General features: G+C 38.0%; 1 protein-coding gene across 4 annotated transcripts in view; it reads left to right on the top strand.

Moving 5' to 3' along the window:
• Window positions 1–15,139, top strand: part of ARID2 (AT-rich interaction domain 2) — a 171,756-nt gene that overhangs the window by 154,128 nt on the left and 2,489 nt on the right. The gene's annotated exons all lie outside the window — the stretch shown is intronic.

Genomic DNA, 15,139 nt, shown 5'->3' with positions numbered 1-15,139 from the left:
AGCAAATTGGATATAAGATTTAAATTGTGAGTTGCCTAGATATCTTATTAACTGATTTTGCTTCAGAATATGTTATAAAGGTGTAATGTTATTGGAGGTTTATTGAAATTGCGAATGAATGCCGTTAGGTGGTTGTGTCTTTAAATACAAATGATTCCAGATAAAAAACACATTTAAGTAATGATAATTAAATGAGAATGGTACAGTGATAGTAAAATACATAAATGTTTTCATTTAAAATGTACAATTCAATTTGAATGAAGTATATGTAATGATTGTGGAAGAAACGCACAAAATGTATTTGTAACCAATCAACATGCTTTCTACAAGATGTAACAAAGGATTATTCTTTTTTTGTGTTTTTGTTTAATTAAAACAATAAAACTTTTCAAAAAAAAAAAGAAGTGGCTGGGAGGGGAGGGCTGTTGCAAATAGTTTAACAACCGATTCTCTACCCTAATGACCAGCTGGGTAGGTATGGCTGGGGCGTTACGTGACTAGGAGGGAGGGAGTGATGTCAAGTTGGCCACACCCACCCAGGTTTTGTGGCTCCCAGTGTTGTTTTTTTCTGTGAGAAATGGGTCCAAATGGCTCTTTGAGTGTTTACAGTTTTAGACCCCTGCTCTAGTCTATTAGAAGTTTGTCTGTATATTTAACATATACACTGCCATTCATGGTTTAACTTTAAACAATTTATATCATTCCTGATCTTAATCATAAGCTATCTAGAATTTAAACCTTTAACCTTTAAACCTCTTAGTCCCATATTGATTTTGAGTATAATTGATCCATTTTTTCCAGTCTCGTTTATATCTCTCGTTTGAGTAGTCCTTAAGATATGCAGATATTTTAGCCATCTCGGCTAAATTTGTGACTTTCAATGTCCATTCTTGAATTGTAGGCAAATCTTCCTTCTTCCAGTATTGCGCCACCAACAATCTAGCTGCAGTTATTAAGTACAAAATCAAATTAATCTCTACAGCTGTACAATCAGTAATTATACCTAACAAAAATAACTGAGGGGTAAACTTTATCCTTTTTTAAAGAACATTTTACATAATCCACCATATTTTAATCCAAAATGCCTTAACCTTTTTGCAAGTCCATCATATATGAAAATATGTAGCGTCAAGAGAATCACATCTCCAGCATTTGGGTTGTAAGTTCGGATACATAGAAGCCAACTTTTTAGGATCTAAATGCCATCTATAAAACATCTTGTAAAAGTTTTCTCTCAAGTTTTGGGCTTGTGTAAATTTTACATTTCTTACCCAAATCCTTTCCCATGTATCCAACATTATTGGTTCTTCAATATTTTGAGCCCACTTTATCATACAGTCTTTAACTAATTCTGTTTCAGAGTCCATCTGTATTAATACATTATATAGTCTCTTTATATGCATTAAGCTTTGATCTCTTATTTGTTTAAATAAATTATCCTCGACTTATTATTTATTATTTATTTTTTTATTTTGCTTTATTTGTATGCCGCCCTTTTCCCTGAAAGGGACTCAGGGCGGCTCACAACTCAAGGGAGGGGAAAAACAGACAAGTTACAAAACATAAAAACCATACACAATTAAAAAGCACAACAATCATACCATTCGAAGTGGGGCTGCAAGTCTTTAGCCCCAGGCCTGTCGGAACAGCCAGGTTTTAAGGGCTATGCGGAAGGCCTGGAGGGTGGTGAGGGTACGAATCTCCACGGGGAGTTCGTTCCAGAGGGTCGGAGCAGCCACAGAGAAGGCCCTCCTCCGGGTAGTCGCCAGTCGACACAGGCCGGCTGATGGAATTCGGAGGAGGCCTAGTCTGTGGGATCTTATTGGTCTAGTGGAGGTAATTGGCAGTAGGCGGTCTCTCAAGTACCCAGATCCAATACCATGAAGGGCTTTGTAGGTGACGACTAGCACCTTGAAGCGTACCCGGAGATCAACAGGCAGCCAGTGCAGCTCGCGGAGGATAGGTGTTACGTGGGTGAATCGAGGCGCACCCACGATCGCTCGCGCGGCTGCATTCTGGACAAGCTGAAGTCGCCGAATACTCTTCAAGGGCAGCCCCATGTAGAGCACGTTGCAGTACTCCAGCCTAGAGGTCACAAGGGCACGAGTGACTGTTGTGAGAGCATAAAACCAATTTTTTGATCTGTTTTCCACCTGGCCTGTAGCTGTCCGTACTGGAACCATGTTTGGATTACCTTTTCCTCTTTTAATTCATCCAAGAATTTTAGTTGTAATACACCCCTTTCTAGGGTAAGAAGCTGTCTGTAAGTAATTATATCCTGTTTTTGTACTATGTTCATATTTTCTATTGCATGTCTAGGAATTGCCCACATAGGTATCTTACCATTTAATTTGTATTGATATTTTTTCCAGACCCACATTCCTTAAAATGTGACTTTTAAAATTCTTGTCCACTTTTTTGTTATATAACAGGTAAGCATGCCAACCATATACCAGATCATGCCCCTCGATATTAAGTATTCTATAATCTGTTAAATTAATCCAATCACTAATTACAGATAAAGCTACTGCATCATAGTATAGTTTTAAATTGGGTAGTTTCAAACCTCCCCTCTCACGCGCATCTTGCATTATTTTTAGTTTTACTCTCGGCTTGTTTCCTGCCCATACAAATTTATTAATACCCTTCTGCCATTCTAACAGGTTCACATCTTTTTAAAGTATAGGTAGCATTTGGAAAAGAAATAAAAAATTAGGTAAAATATTCATTTTCACTGCTGCTATTCTTCCCAGCAAAGATAACTGTAACTTCTCCCATTTTTTCATCTCTGTCTGTATACTATGCCAAAGTGATTCATAATTATACTTATATAACTTCCCGTTTGAGGTTGAAATATGAACTCCTAAATATTTGAGCTTTTTAACTATTTCACATCCTATCATTACTTCTAGTTCTTCCTTTTGTTTAGTATTCATATTTGTAGCTAATATTTTTGTTTTCCCTAGATTTATTTTAAATCCTGACCCTTGACCATATTGACTAATCATATTCATTAAGATCTTACTAGATTCCTGTGGTTGGGTTAATATTATAACCAGATCATCCGCAAAAGCACGTACTCTATATTCTTGCTGCCTAATCTTAATTCCCTTTAAGCACTCCAAGCCCCGTATTTTATTCAACAATATTTCCAAAGTTATAATAAACAATAATGGGGACAAGGGACAACCCTGTCTTGTACCTTTTTCAATTTGAAAAGATTCTGTTAAACTTCCATTAACTATAAGTTGAGCTGTTTGGTGTTGATATATTGCTTTGATTGATTGTAAGAAATGTTCTCCTATTTGCATTTTTTGCAATGTTTTCAACAGGAATTGCCAGTTAACTCGATCAAAGGCTTTCTCAGTGTCCAGAAATATGAGCGCAGCAGGGATTTGGTTATTCTTTCCCAAATATTCTAGTGCATTATCAATTAATCTTACATTACTTCTCATTTGTCTTCCTTGAATAAAATCAGTTTGATCAATTGTTGAATAACCAACATTAACCTATTTGCTAGCATTTTAGTAAAGATTTTATCTCGTTCAAAGCTCTTTTATTTCATTTTCATTTTCCTTTATACAATCACTTAAATACTGTGCAGTTAAAAAAAAGCAATAAACACAACTCATCATACACCCTTTCTTCTACCCCTCCAACTTTCATTTCTCCCCTCCAACAATCCCCTCTTCTACTTCCCCTCCCCCTCAACCATTCCTTTCTCCCCTTCCCACCATCTCACCCTCCTTACATTCCCTTCTCACTCCCTCTTAATTCCTCCCTCTTCTTTCTCTCTACTCCTCACTTCGGTGTATTTTTACTATTCATTGGTCTATTCGTTTTGTAATTTACACTAAAATTATAAGGAAAAAAAAATTAAAAGAAAGGGGGAAAAAAAGAAAGAAAAGAAAAAGCAACAGTATCCAAGTGCATTCATTGTTTTAAAAATTGAATCTATATTTCCACCCTCCCCCCCTCCCCCCCATGAACCCCCCTCCCAGACCTCCTTCCGACTTCCCAGATCCCATTCCCGACATCGTTCCTTATCAAGCAAAGTCTGGAGTATATTGAAACCAAATAGATTAGAAGCTAAAAAAAAATAAAAAGTACAAAAAAATAAAAAAAATAAAAAGAAAAGGGGAAAGGGGAAAAAGACCCCCCCCAAAAAAGAGAAATCAATAAACTCTCTACCTTAAGCTCAGCTTCCCATCGTTATTAACACTTAAGCAATGTGCATCATTCCTAGTCTCGATTAATTTATTACTTGCAGGATTTCAAACTATGTTGAAACCAAGTGAGTTAATCAAATAGAATTCTACTCTAGCTAGGGACCTTATCTCTTTATCTAAATATGTATCCATTTCCAAACCTTTAATATATCCCTTTTACCTCTTTCTCTATAAAGCAACTTAAACACCTCAAATATTTCTCTCGGTTTCTGTTCCAACTCCTCTCATCCTGCGTCTACCCGTGTCCATATATATATTTTATTATCATCCGTACACCTCCCCTATTTGCTCCGCCTTCCTTCAAGCTCCCTGAGTATATTCTTCCAAACATTATGTTCAAATAAACATTACTATAGAAGTCAACTTACTTTCTGGCTCAAAATAAGCTCTAATTAAACCTTCGCTACCCTCCCATCTGCGCCACCCTTCCCAACTCGATTCAACCTAAACCACAATCCGGAAGCATCACAATCTCCGCCTCCCTCACCCTAGAGAATAAAACATAAGCAATTTATGTAAAAGTTCCAAGTTGTCCATCAAGTCTTTTTTTTTTTTAAGTCCCATACAATATAATTCCCGAAGCGATCAACATCATTTCTTACAGCCTTAATGTCTCTTGATCGGTATACCACTATGCCCTTTTCTACAAAACATAGTCACAGAATATTATTCAAGTTACGATTAAGCAAATGTTTTGGAAGCATAACTAAATCCTTGTTCTCCGCTCTGCTGCCCTTCCGAAGGGGAAAAACGATAGCTCCCATCTTGTAGTTGTGTGATTGGTTGTTTCTCTTGTACTTCTCCTTGTATTTGTCCAAGTCCGGGTAATTCAGGAAGTCCCGCCTTTAGAATCTTATGATAAAAGTCTCGGGCTTCACAAGCTGAGTTGAGGCGATGTTTCTGATCGTCAAGTGTGACTGTAATACCAAATGGCGCCTCCCATCTGTACTGTATCTGATTGTCTCTAAGTTCTTTAGTTAAAAAAGCATAGTCCCTCCTGGCTTTTAACATCTGGGGTGGCACCTCTTTAAAAATGATCAAATCCTGTCCATCAATTCGCAGCCTGTTGTTGTAGAACTCTTGTAGTATCGCGTTTCTGGATTCTTTTGTAGCAAAATATATAACCACATCTCTCGGAAGCTGTCTCTGTTTTGCTGTCCACGAATTATGGCGGTAAATTTTTTGGATCTGCCAATCAAAGTTGAGTCCCGGACCTCCCACCACACGACTGAAAGCCTCAAAAAAGGTCTGCTTCAAATTCTCCTGTTCATTTTCACGCAATCCCCTAACTCTTATTGCAAACGCAGTCTTTTTATAATTTGTCATAACAAGTTGTCTCTCTGCCTTTTCAATTTCCTGTTGCAGCTTTTCGATTTTAGATGTCAAGTTAAAATTGTCTTGTTCCAAAAGTTCCAATTTATCCTCCATTCCTGCAACGTAATCTGTCATCACGGTTATAACTCCGATGGTATCCTCCCTTGTTTGGGCAATCTTGGCATCAAGTTTATCACATAGTTCCGAAATAAATTGCATTATTTCCTCTCTAAATTCTCTGAGGGTTTCAAAAAGAAATTCTTTCGTTAACAGATCTCCAGTAGAGGGCGTAGAAGGCATAGACTGTGGCTTTATAGCGATTACTTGGGATGTATTGTTAAGAAAACGCTTAGAGTTTTTTGACTTGGGAGCCATTATAAAAGAACAAAAGCAAACAAACAAAGTCTCTGCACACCTTGATTTACAATAAAATACTTTGAGTAAACTTTGGCAATTAGTAAAGAAAAGTCTTCAGGAAAACAAGGCTGATTAAATATATCAACTGCGAAGGCTATAAAATTGCCATTTTGAAAAACAGTTAAACAAAGGGTTTTTTTGTAAGGTTGAAGCTGGTATTTTAAATAATAATAAACAAAAAAGGTTTTCAGGAATGGTCGCTGCCCGGACCGATTTTAAATAGCTTAGATTTGTTCTGGGGGGGGAGGACGGCCTGCCTTGGGCTGAAAAAAGCAGCTGAGAAGATCTGGCTGGAGTAAAAAAAAAAAAAAAGCTCAGCTTTGTGTTGAACCTCTTCTCCGTTCACAGCGAAAGACAAAAGGCTGTGGATTTCAAAGAGATTCTAACGACTGAGCTCCTCCCTGCCCCTTTCTGCCTAAAAGGGGAGATATCTATAGATCTTTTAGATATACAGACCAGAACTCTGAGGGGAGCTCCATTTACTTGCATCCCATACAATTTCCATAGATGTACCCTTATTCATATTAAAAACAAAGTATTCTGTTAACAATTTTTTACATTCATTAATATATTTCTCATATCTAAATAAATTTTCATTCAATCTCCAAGACCTTCTTGCTTGCCTCACCCCTCCCAACTCCATCCAAACCGGATTATGATCTGATAAAACCCTGGCACATATCTTTGTCTTCTTTACCCTAGAAAGCAAATCATTGGTAGTTAATATGAAATCAATTCTAGAAAAGGATTGATGTCTATCAGAAAAGAAGGTGAAATCATATTCTTCTGCATTTCTTTCTCGCCAAATATCTCTCAGTTCAAAATCATCCATCATATCGAAAAAGGATTTGAGTATTTGGCCGAGAAGCCTGCTTATCTTTCTTAGTGTCCATAACACCGTTCCAGTCACCCAATAGTATGCAGGACCTATAATCCCACTGTACTAATTTGGCATGAAGCTTTCTATAAAATCCATCTTGTTGTTGATTGGGAGCATATATTCCCAGTAGCAATGTCCTTTTCCCTTCTAATACCAAGTCTATTGCGATGTATCTTCCTTGGGGATCTGCTTCGATTAATTCAGCTTTCATATCCTTCCTTAAGTATATAACTATACCATTTTTCTTCTCTGAAGCAGAAGCTATAAACTGTTGTCCAAGTCTTGTATTAATCAAATATTTTTGATCAGTTGATCTAATGTGAGTTTCTTGCAAACAAATTATATCATTCTTGAACTGTTTAAGATAGTGATTTATTTTCTGTGGAGAGTTTAATCCATTGACGTTCCATGTTAGGAACTTAATTGTCATCTTTGGCTCCCTGAAGCTTTTTTAGAGCCATCTGAACATCCTGGAATTTAACCTTTGGTCTGGCTCCTCCCACTGCTTCTAAGCTGGTACCTGTAGCATCTTGACCGGTAACTGGTGTTTGTTGTGATTGTTGCTTTTTTAATCTTCTTCAGCCAATTAATAAATCTATGCTGGTCGATTGTACAGCAATTGCTGTTTAATTTAGTAATAAATCACTCCTTTTCTTTGAAGTTTTAAACTCCGTAGAAATTCAAAGCCCAGTCAGTGTTACAAAGCTGCTCGGCGCCATTTTGTATATCTCTTTAACAAGTAAGGTATCAGAAGGAATTCTTGTATCAATGAAGCTAAGGATTAATACAAACAATTAAAAATTCACGTGTATAGGTTCTGCTCGTCTTGAATTCAGTAGATCAAATTTTGTTCTGAGGGTGAGTGGTTTGCTTTGTGTTGCTAATAAGCAGCAGGAATTCTTGGCACGGAGGCAATTCTGCTTTCGGGTGCCCTTCCTTCCCTCCCAGAGTCAGTCTGAGAAAGTTAGTTGGCGCGCTGCCCAGCACAATTAGCTCACCTTATCTCTTTAGCCTGAAGAAAAGGTAGACAAGCTGTCAAACGGCTGATGGATTGCTGTTCAGACAGTTTAACGCAACTAGGATTCCGGAGCTGTTAACGACCAGCCCCCACTGGCAACCCCCCCCCCACCGGAAGTCCCTTCTATCCAATCACATTATTTACAATTTGTTCCAGTCTTGTTACCTTGTCTTATACCAATAATAAAATCTTTTCCAAACTTCATAATATTCCGATTCCCCTTTATTTTTTAATTCCAGGGTGAGCCTATTTCCTTCCCCACAGGCCAAAATTTTCCTAATTATATCTAACTCTGATGGGATATTTTCTTTTTTTCCAATACTGCACATAGGTTATTCATGCTGCAGTTAATACATGTATAATTAGATAGAGCACATCTTTCTTATATCCCTCTGGTATTATGCCTAGGAGGAACATTTCTGGTTTGAACAGAATTTGATCTCCCACCATTTGTTCCAACCATGATTGTATCATTTTCCAATATCTTTTTGCCTCATTGCATGTCCACCACATATTGAAAAAAGGTGCCTGGTGGTTTTTTTTGCACTTCCAACAATTTGGGGCCAAATTTTTAAACATTTTGGAGAGCCGTGCTGGGGGAAGATGTTATCTATTGGACATCTTGTATAGGTTTTCCTTATAAGCCATGTCCATTGTTAATTTCCAATTAATGTCCAAAGTCTTTCCCATTTAGCCAATTCCACATTGTAACCAAAAATTTTCGCCCAGGCAGTCATAGTTTCCTTAACATGTTTTTCCTTGAGTTTGTATTCCAGCAGATATCTATACAACACTTGAATCAACCTGTCTCTATCAGGAGCTTATCTAATCTTGTGTATTCTTTGGCAATGCCTTCCTTTTTCTTATCCTGTGCATGCCTTGTTTGTATCTGTAGATAAGACCATCATTCTAGGTGGTGATGCAAATTCTAGTCTGGTTTTTAACTCCCCCTGTTTGTTCAATATCTCTTTGTATGTAACAATTTTTCCATGTTAATTAAATCTGGGTGTATATATGCTTCCATCATGGATAGCCAAATGGGTATTTCTATATAGTGGTCATGTTTAATTTTGTTCCAAACTAATATCAGGGACTGTCTAACATAGTTACTATGAAAATACTTACGTGCAGATTCTTTTTCAAACCACAGGAAGACATGCCATCCTGCTTGGAGGTCATGAGGCCTTCCAATTTGAGTAATCTTTTATTTCTTAACATTATCCATTCTTTTACCCATATAAGAATAGCCGCAGTATAATAAAGTTCCCAGTCCGATATGCCAAATCTTCCTTTTTCTTTGGTGTCTTGCATAGCTTTAAGTTTTATTCTTGATTTCCCCCCCCCTGTTATATAGAGACCAATTGGTTCTTAAAAAAACCTTTTTCTAATTTGATGGGAATGTTCTGAAACAAGAAAAGAAATTTTGGTAGTACATTCATCTTTATGACCGCAATCCTACCCATCAGGGACAATTATAAATTTCTCCACCTTTCTAAATCTTGCTTAGTTTTATTAATCAAATTAATATAATTGTCTTCTTTGATGGCCACACACCTTGCTGTTAAATGTATATCTAGATATTTCACTTTTTTGATGTTTTGAATACCCAATTTCTTCATTAAATCCTCTTTCAAGTCAGGTGTCATATTTTTAACCAACATTTTAGTCTTTTTCATATTTATTTTCAGACCCGCTACTTTCCCATATTCTGTCAATTCCTCAATAAGTTTCATACCAGACTTTAAAGGATCCTCCAAAACAAAAACTAAATCGTCCATGAAGGCCTGTAACTTAAATTGTTCCTTTTTAATTTCTGTGACTTTTTTTGAAAAGTTTTGTATTGTTTTAATTAAACAAATAACACAAAAAAAGAATCATCCTTCTTTACATCTTGTAGAAAGTGTGTCGATTGGTTACAAATACATTTTGTGAGTTTCTTCCACAATCATTACATATACTTCATTCATATTGAATTGTACATTTTAAATCAAAAATCTTTATGTATTTTACTATCAATGTATCGTAATTCTCATTTAACTACAATTATTTAAATGTGCTTTTATCTGAAATCATTTGTATTTAAAGACACAACCATCTACTAGCATTCATTAACAATTTCAATAAACCTCCAATAACATTACACCTTTATGTCATATTCTGAAACAAGATCAATTAATAAGATATCTAAACATTCCCCCCCCAGCTTATATCCAATTCGTTTTTACCAATACAGCACATGTATATATCATTAAACATTATCCATTAACTTGTCCTTGTTATTATTGTAGTTAACTAAAAATTATTTACTATTTTTATCACCTCTCCTCTCATCAGGCCTAAAAGAAATTATACCTTTATAGCAAGATCTAAACAAGAATTTATTAATAAAATTTATAGGTCTTTTCCCTAGGTCCCAATTTACAATTTAGATCCAAGTTATTTTTACTAATTAGGGTTATCATTTCATTATTATTATCATAATTAATTATATGTTAACGGATGAACATTTAATAACAATCTAAAACAATCTACAAAATACTAACATTCCTACTTATTAATCACCAAAAATATCCATTAACATTCCTTGTTATTGTTGTGGTTAACGAAAAATTCTTTACTATTTATATCACATCTCCTCTCATCAGATCCAAAGAGATTATACTTTTATAACAAGATCTAAACAAAAATTTATTAATAAAATTTATAGGTCTTTTCTCCAAGTCCCAATTTACAATTTATAACCAAGTTACTTATACTAGTTAAGGTTATCATTTCATTATTGATGTCATAGTTAATTATATGTTAATGAATAGACATTTAATAACAATCTAAAACAATCCACAAAATACTGAAATTCCTACTTATTAATCACCAAAAATTAACTTTTTATCATCAACTTTCATTATCAACCTGTATCTTTCCAGTGGCAAAACAGTCTTATCTCTCTTGCCAGTTGTTGTGTCAATTCTCTTTTCAGCTCGTTTATAAAGTTTTTATAAACTCTCCGCGCTTTATTGCTTAAAAGATCTCTCAAATAGTCTCCTTGCCCTTGAATTGTTAGTAAAATTAGCTTGTCTTTGGTTGTCAGGCTTATTTCTGAAAAGGTTTCTCTTCCTAACTCCATCATTATCACCCTTTTTTTTCTTCCTGTATCTTGAAATCTGGGATAAAGCTCCAAATTGTCAAATTCACTTTTCCATCTTCCCATCTTCCCTCCTTTCCACTTAGTTTAGTTTTAGTTTAGTTTAGTTTAATGAAATTTGTATGCCGCCCACTCCCATTGGGACTCTGGGCGGCTCACAGGCAAGATAAAAGCATTTTTAAAAATTTTAAAATAAGAAATACAATATTAAAATTAACACAACATCCATTCTGTCCAAGAGGGGCTAGATATTAATCAACAGCCCCAGGCCTGCCGGAACAGCCAGGTCTTGGTGGCTTTACGGAAGGCCGGGAGAGTGGTGAGGGTCCGGATCTCTAGGGGTAGTTCGTTCCACAGGGCCAGCGCAGCTACAGAGAAAGCCCTCCCCCGAGGGGCCGCCAGCCGGCATTGTCCGGTCAACGGTACCCGAAGGAGGCCCAACCTGTGCGATCTTATTGGTTGTTGGGAGATAAATGGCAGGAGGCAGTCTCTCAGGTAGCCAGGTCCTAAACCATGTAGGGCTTTAAAAGTAACGACTAGCAATTTCACCCATATTTGCTCCATTAAAAAGTTCATCTATTATCTTGTCTTTATCTTCTATATTGACCAGGGGGGCCTTTGCCCAGGTTCGTCTGGTGCACCAATTGCGGCCCTATTTGGATCGGGAGGCACTTCAAACGGTTACTCATGCCCTTGTCACCTCAAGGCTGGACTATTGCAATGCGCTCTACATGGGGCTACCCTTGAAAAGCATTTGGAGACTGCAGTTAGTCCAGAATGCGGCCGCGCGAGCGATATTGGGTGCACCAAGGTACACCCATGTTATACCTGTCCTCCGCGAGCTGCACTGGCTACCAATTGGTCTCCGGACGCAATGCAAGGTGTTGGTTATTACCTTTAAAGCCCTACATGACTTAGGGCCAGAGTACCTTCGAGACCGCCTACTGCCACATACCTCCCAGCGGCCAGTAAGATCCCACAGATTGGGCCTCCTTCAGATGCCGTCAGCCAGACTGTGTCGGCTGGCGGGCCCCCGGAGGAGAGCCTTCTCTGTGGCTGCTCCGACTCTTTGGAATCAGCTACCCCCAGAGATCCGGACCATACCCACTCTCATGGCCTTCAGGAAAGCTGTAAAAACTTGGCTGTTCCAGCAGACCTGGGGCTGTTGACCTCACTGTTGAGGTCCAGCCCCGATTAGAATGAATTTATGAGGTGTTGCTATTTTAAACCGTTTTCTTTCATTATGTGTTCGTTATATGTCTTTTTTTCTATTTTTGTAAGCCGCCCGGAGTCCTTTGGGATTGGGCGGCATATAAATTTTATAAATAAATAAATTTTATAAATAAATAAATTTTTCATTCTCTTCTTTAATTTTTGGGGCTCCAACCTCATCATGTTTTGCTGTGAGAAACAATAGTCTATCCAACTTCTTGTCAAATCTCCCAAATCCTTCCAAAATATTTTGAATTCCAGCCAGGATATTTCGAAATTTTAAGGTTTCCTCATCTGCATATTGATCCATTCCCCCCCCCCAAAAAAAAGATGAAGGAGAGAAAAAGAAAAAAGGAGTTTGATAGCCACTGCCACTCTAGCCTTCCAAGCCTCTTTTGTGTGTGTGTGTGTGTGTGTATGTGTATGTATGTATGTATGTGTGTATGTGTATATATATATTCTGACCCCCTCCTCCATCCAGTAACGAATGCCGAGACAAGCTTAACTGGAATGTCACAGGACTTTATTAGCAAGAAACTAAAACCTCGGTGGCTGAAAGCCAAGCATAACAAGCATTGGCAGCAACTCAGACTTCGACAGATAACAGCTTCTCCAGCGTTAGGAATGATGTTGAATCCTGCAAAACCAGGCTCCTCCCAGTCTCTCTTTAAATACTATCTTGGAAGGAGCCTAATTAAAATCACCTGGGTCCAATTATCTTTGGTAACTGCATAGCTGCTCTCTACGTCGATCTGCCCGGCGTTGCCAGGCATCCAGGAACAATTCCCTTGGCTCGTCCCCACTGCTCCAATGCAGGACTTTAGGATCACACTCCCTTGTCTCCTCCCCACTAGTCCAAGGCTCAGGTGCCTCCTGGTGGCTAGCCAGCCTCTCTGCACCCTGCTCTGAGCGGGAACCTTGTCCAGGGTCCTCCAGAGCTGACTCATAGGGCCCCTCGCTGTCGGAGTCTGGTGGCAGCTCCAACGGCTCCTGCTGGGACACACACACACACACACACACGCACATTAAGTTCTTTTGTACTCTTCAAAAGAGAAGGGTTCTATGTTTTTCTTTCCTTTTCCTTCCCTTGCCAAAATATTTTCCAAAAGCACCTGCAAAAAACAATTCATGTCCTTGGCTCTTTATCAGATTTTGTAAGCAAGTTGCAAACCCTTCAGTTACAAAGTCAATAAGATCAAATAGGAATGAACAAAGAATACATTGTTTCAAAAAAAGAACACCAGGCTCTGACTTCCGAATGGCAGATTCAACTTTTTCATACTTTTCTCAATCTTATAGAAAACAAATCTTTAATTATCTTTGGTGGAATTTAATTACAAATGGTAGGAGGAAATTGTTAAAATAAAAAAGAGAGTTTTAATTCAAGCCAAAAAATAAGGTGACAAAAAATAGAGGGGGAAAAAAATCAATCCATTCACTTCAAGCGGAGAAACAGGAAACGTTACGGTCACTTCAATCCACAAAATGTCATTACAAGAAAAAAAAAAGAACTTTTCAAGACAGTCCAATAAGAATTAAACTCGCCGCTTTATTCTTTTACTTAAAGGACTAATTTATCTTTTTTAAAAAAGTTTCTTTGGGCAATCTTTCTTAAAATAGAAAAAAAAACCTCACCCAATGGACTAACTTTCACTTCCTTCCTTCCGGAGCCGTCTCCGACTTTGTCAGCCTGGGGGCTGCCTGTTTGCCGCCAGCCTGAAGCGCTTCCCTTGGGTCAATCAGGAACTTTACGATGTCCCTGAGACCAGCAAGACTTTGTCTTCCTGTCCACCATCTCTAAGGGGCAGTTTAGGTCCAACTGGACCGTCCAGTGGCAAAAGTGTCAACGTCAGTCTCAGACTATCAAGACCGCACGTTGTATTGTTGTGACGTTGGCTCCTTCTCTCCCCAATTTCTGCTACTTTTTCTGATGACTTCCCACAAACAAAGTCAATGGGGAAGCCAGCAGGGAAGGTCTCAAGTTTCTCCCATTAACTATATCTGCCTATACTCTATAGCACATGCTTGCCCAGCTACACCCAGACCATGCCACAAGCCCCTTCCATGCTAAGCATCACCTGCTCAAATTTACATCATATTACAATACCTCTCTCCCACCCAGGCACATTCCATAGCACTCACCCACCCACTGGCCTGTTTGCAAGTTTCCCAGCACATGCAGCTTTCCACTGGTTTCGCCATTGACTGCTTATTGAAAACTGGTACAGTCTCAAATTTACAGTCACATGAAATCCTCACTTAACAAGTCACCTCAGCAATAGGGACTGCCAGGTTTGTTATAGCTAAACAATATGGTCACATGATGTCATGATTTACAACCCCATTGTGTATAATGGCAAATGTAGCTTAAGAAATTGAATGCTCTGTGAATGCATTAGTTAAAAAATACATTGTGATAATACAAAAAAGGGAGACAAGGATGCATAGCTGATGAAAGAATGTCGATTGCTTATAAAGATTGATGCAAATCCAAATATTTCCAGCCCAAATGGGAGAATTTATTAGGGGTTAGCAAAGTCAAAACACTGTATTAGCACTTTAAACCATAACTGTAATGCGCTCTATCTTAATACTTCAATTAGAAGCATCAAGACATGACCAATTCACATTAATTTACCATAGTTCTTCTCAAGCAAAGCAGCATGTCTACTCAAGTATCAAGGAGCTTTGAAGAAGCACTTGAATTAAAACTTTATTGAGGCAAAGTGAATGGTTTTTTTTAATTTGTAAATCCCAAAGTATGGAATTTTCTGAAGAAGAAAACGTAGTGTTAGGACAGTGTTTCCCAAAGTGTGGTACGCGTACTCCCAGGGGTACGGGAAGAGTTTGGTGGGGGTACGCGTTGCACCGGAGTTTGGTGGGGATCACGTGGGAATATCCACTGCACCGTGCTTAGCTGTGCCCAC

The sequence above is a fragment of the Thamnophis elegans genome, chromosome 7 (assembly GCF_009769535.1).
Source record: "Thamnophis elegans isolate rThaEle1 chromosome 7, rThaEle1.pri, whole genome shotgun sequence".
Taxonomy (NCBI): Eukaryota; Metazoa; Chordata; class Lepidosauria; order Squamata; family Colubridae; genus Thamnophis; species Thamnophis elegans.
The sequence above is the reverse complement of the archived record's forward strand: the minus strand, read 5'-3'. Positions and strand labels throughout refer to the sequence as shown.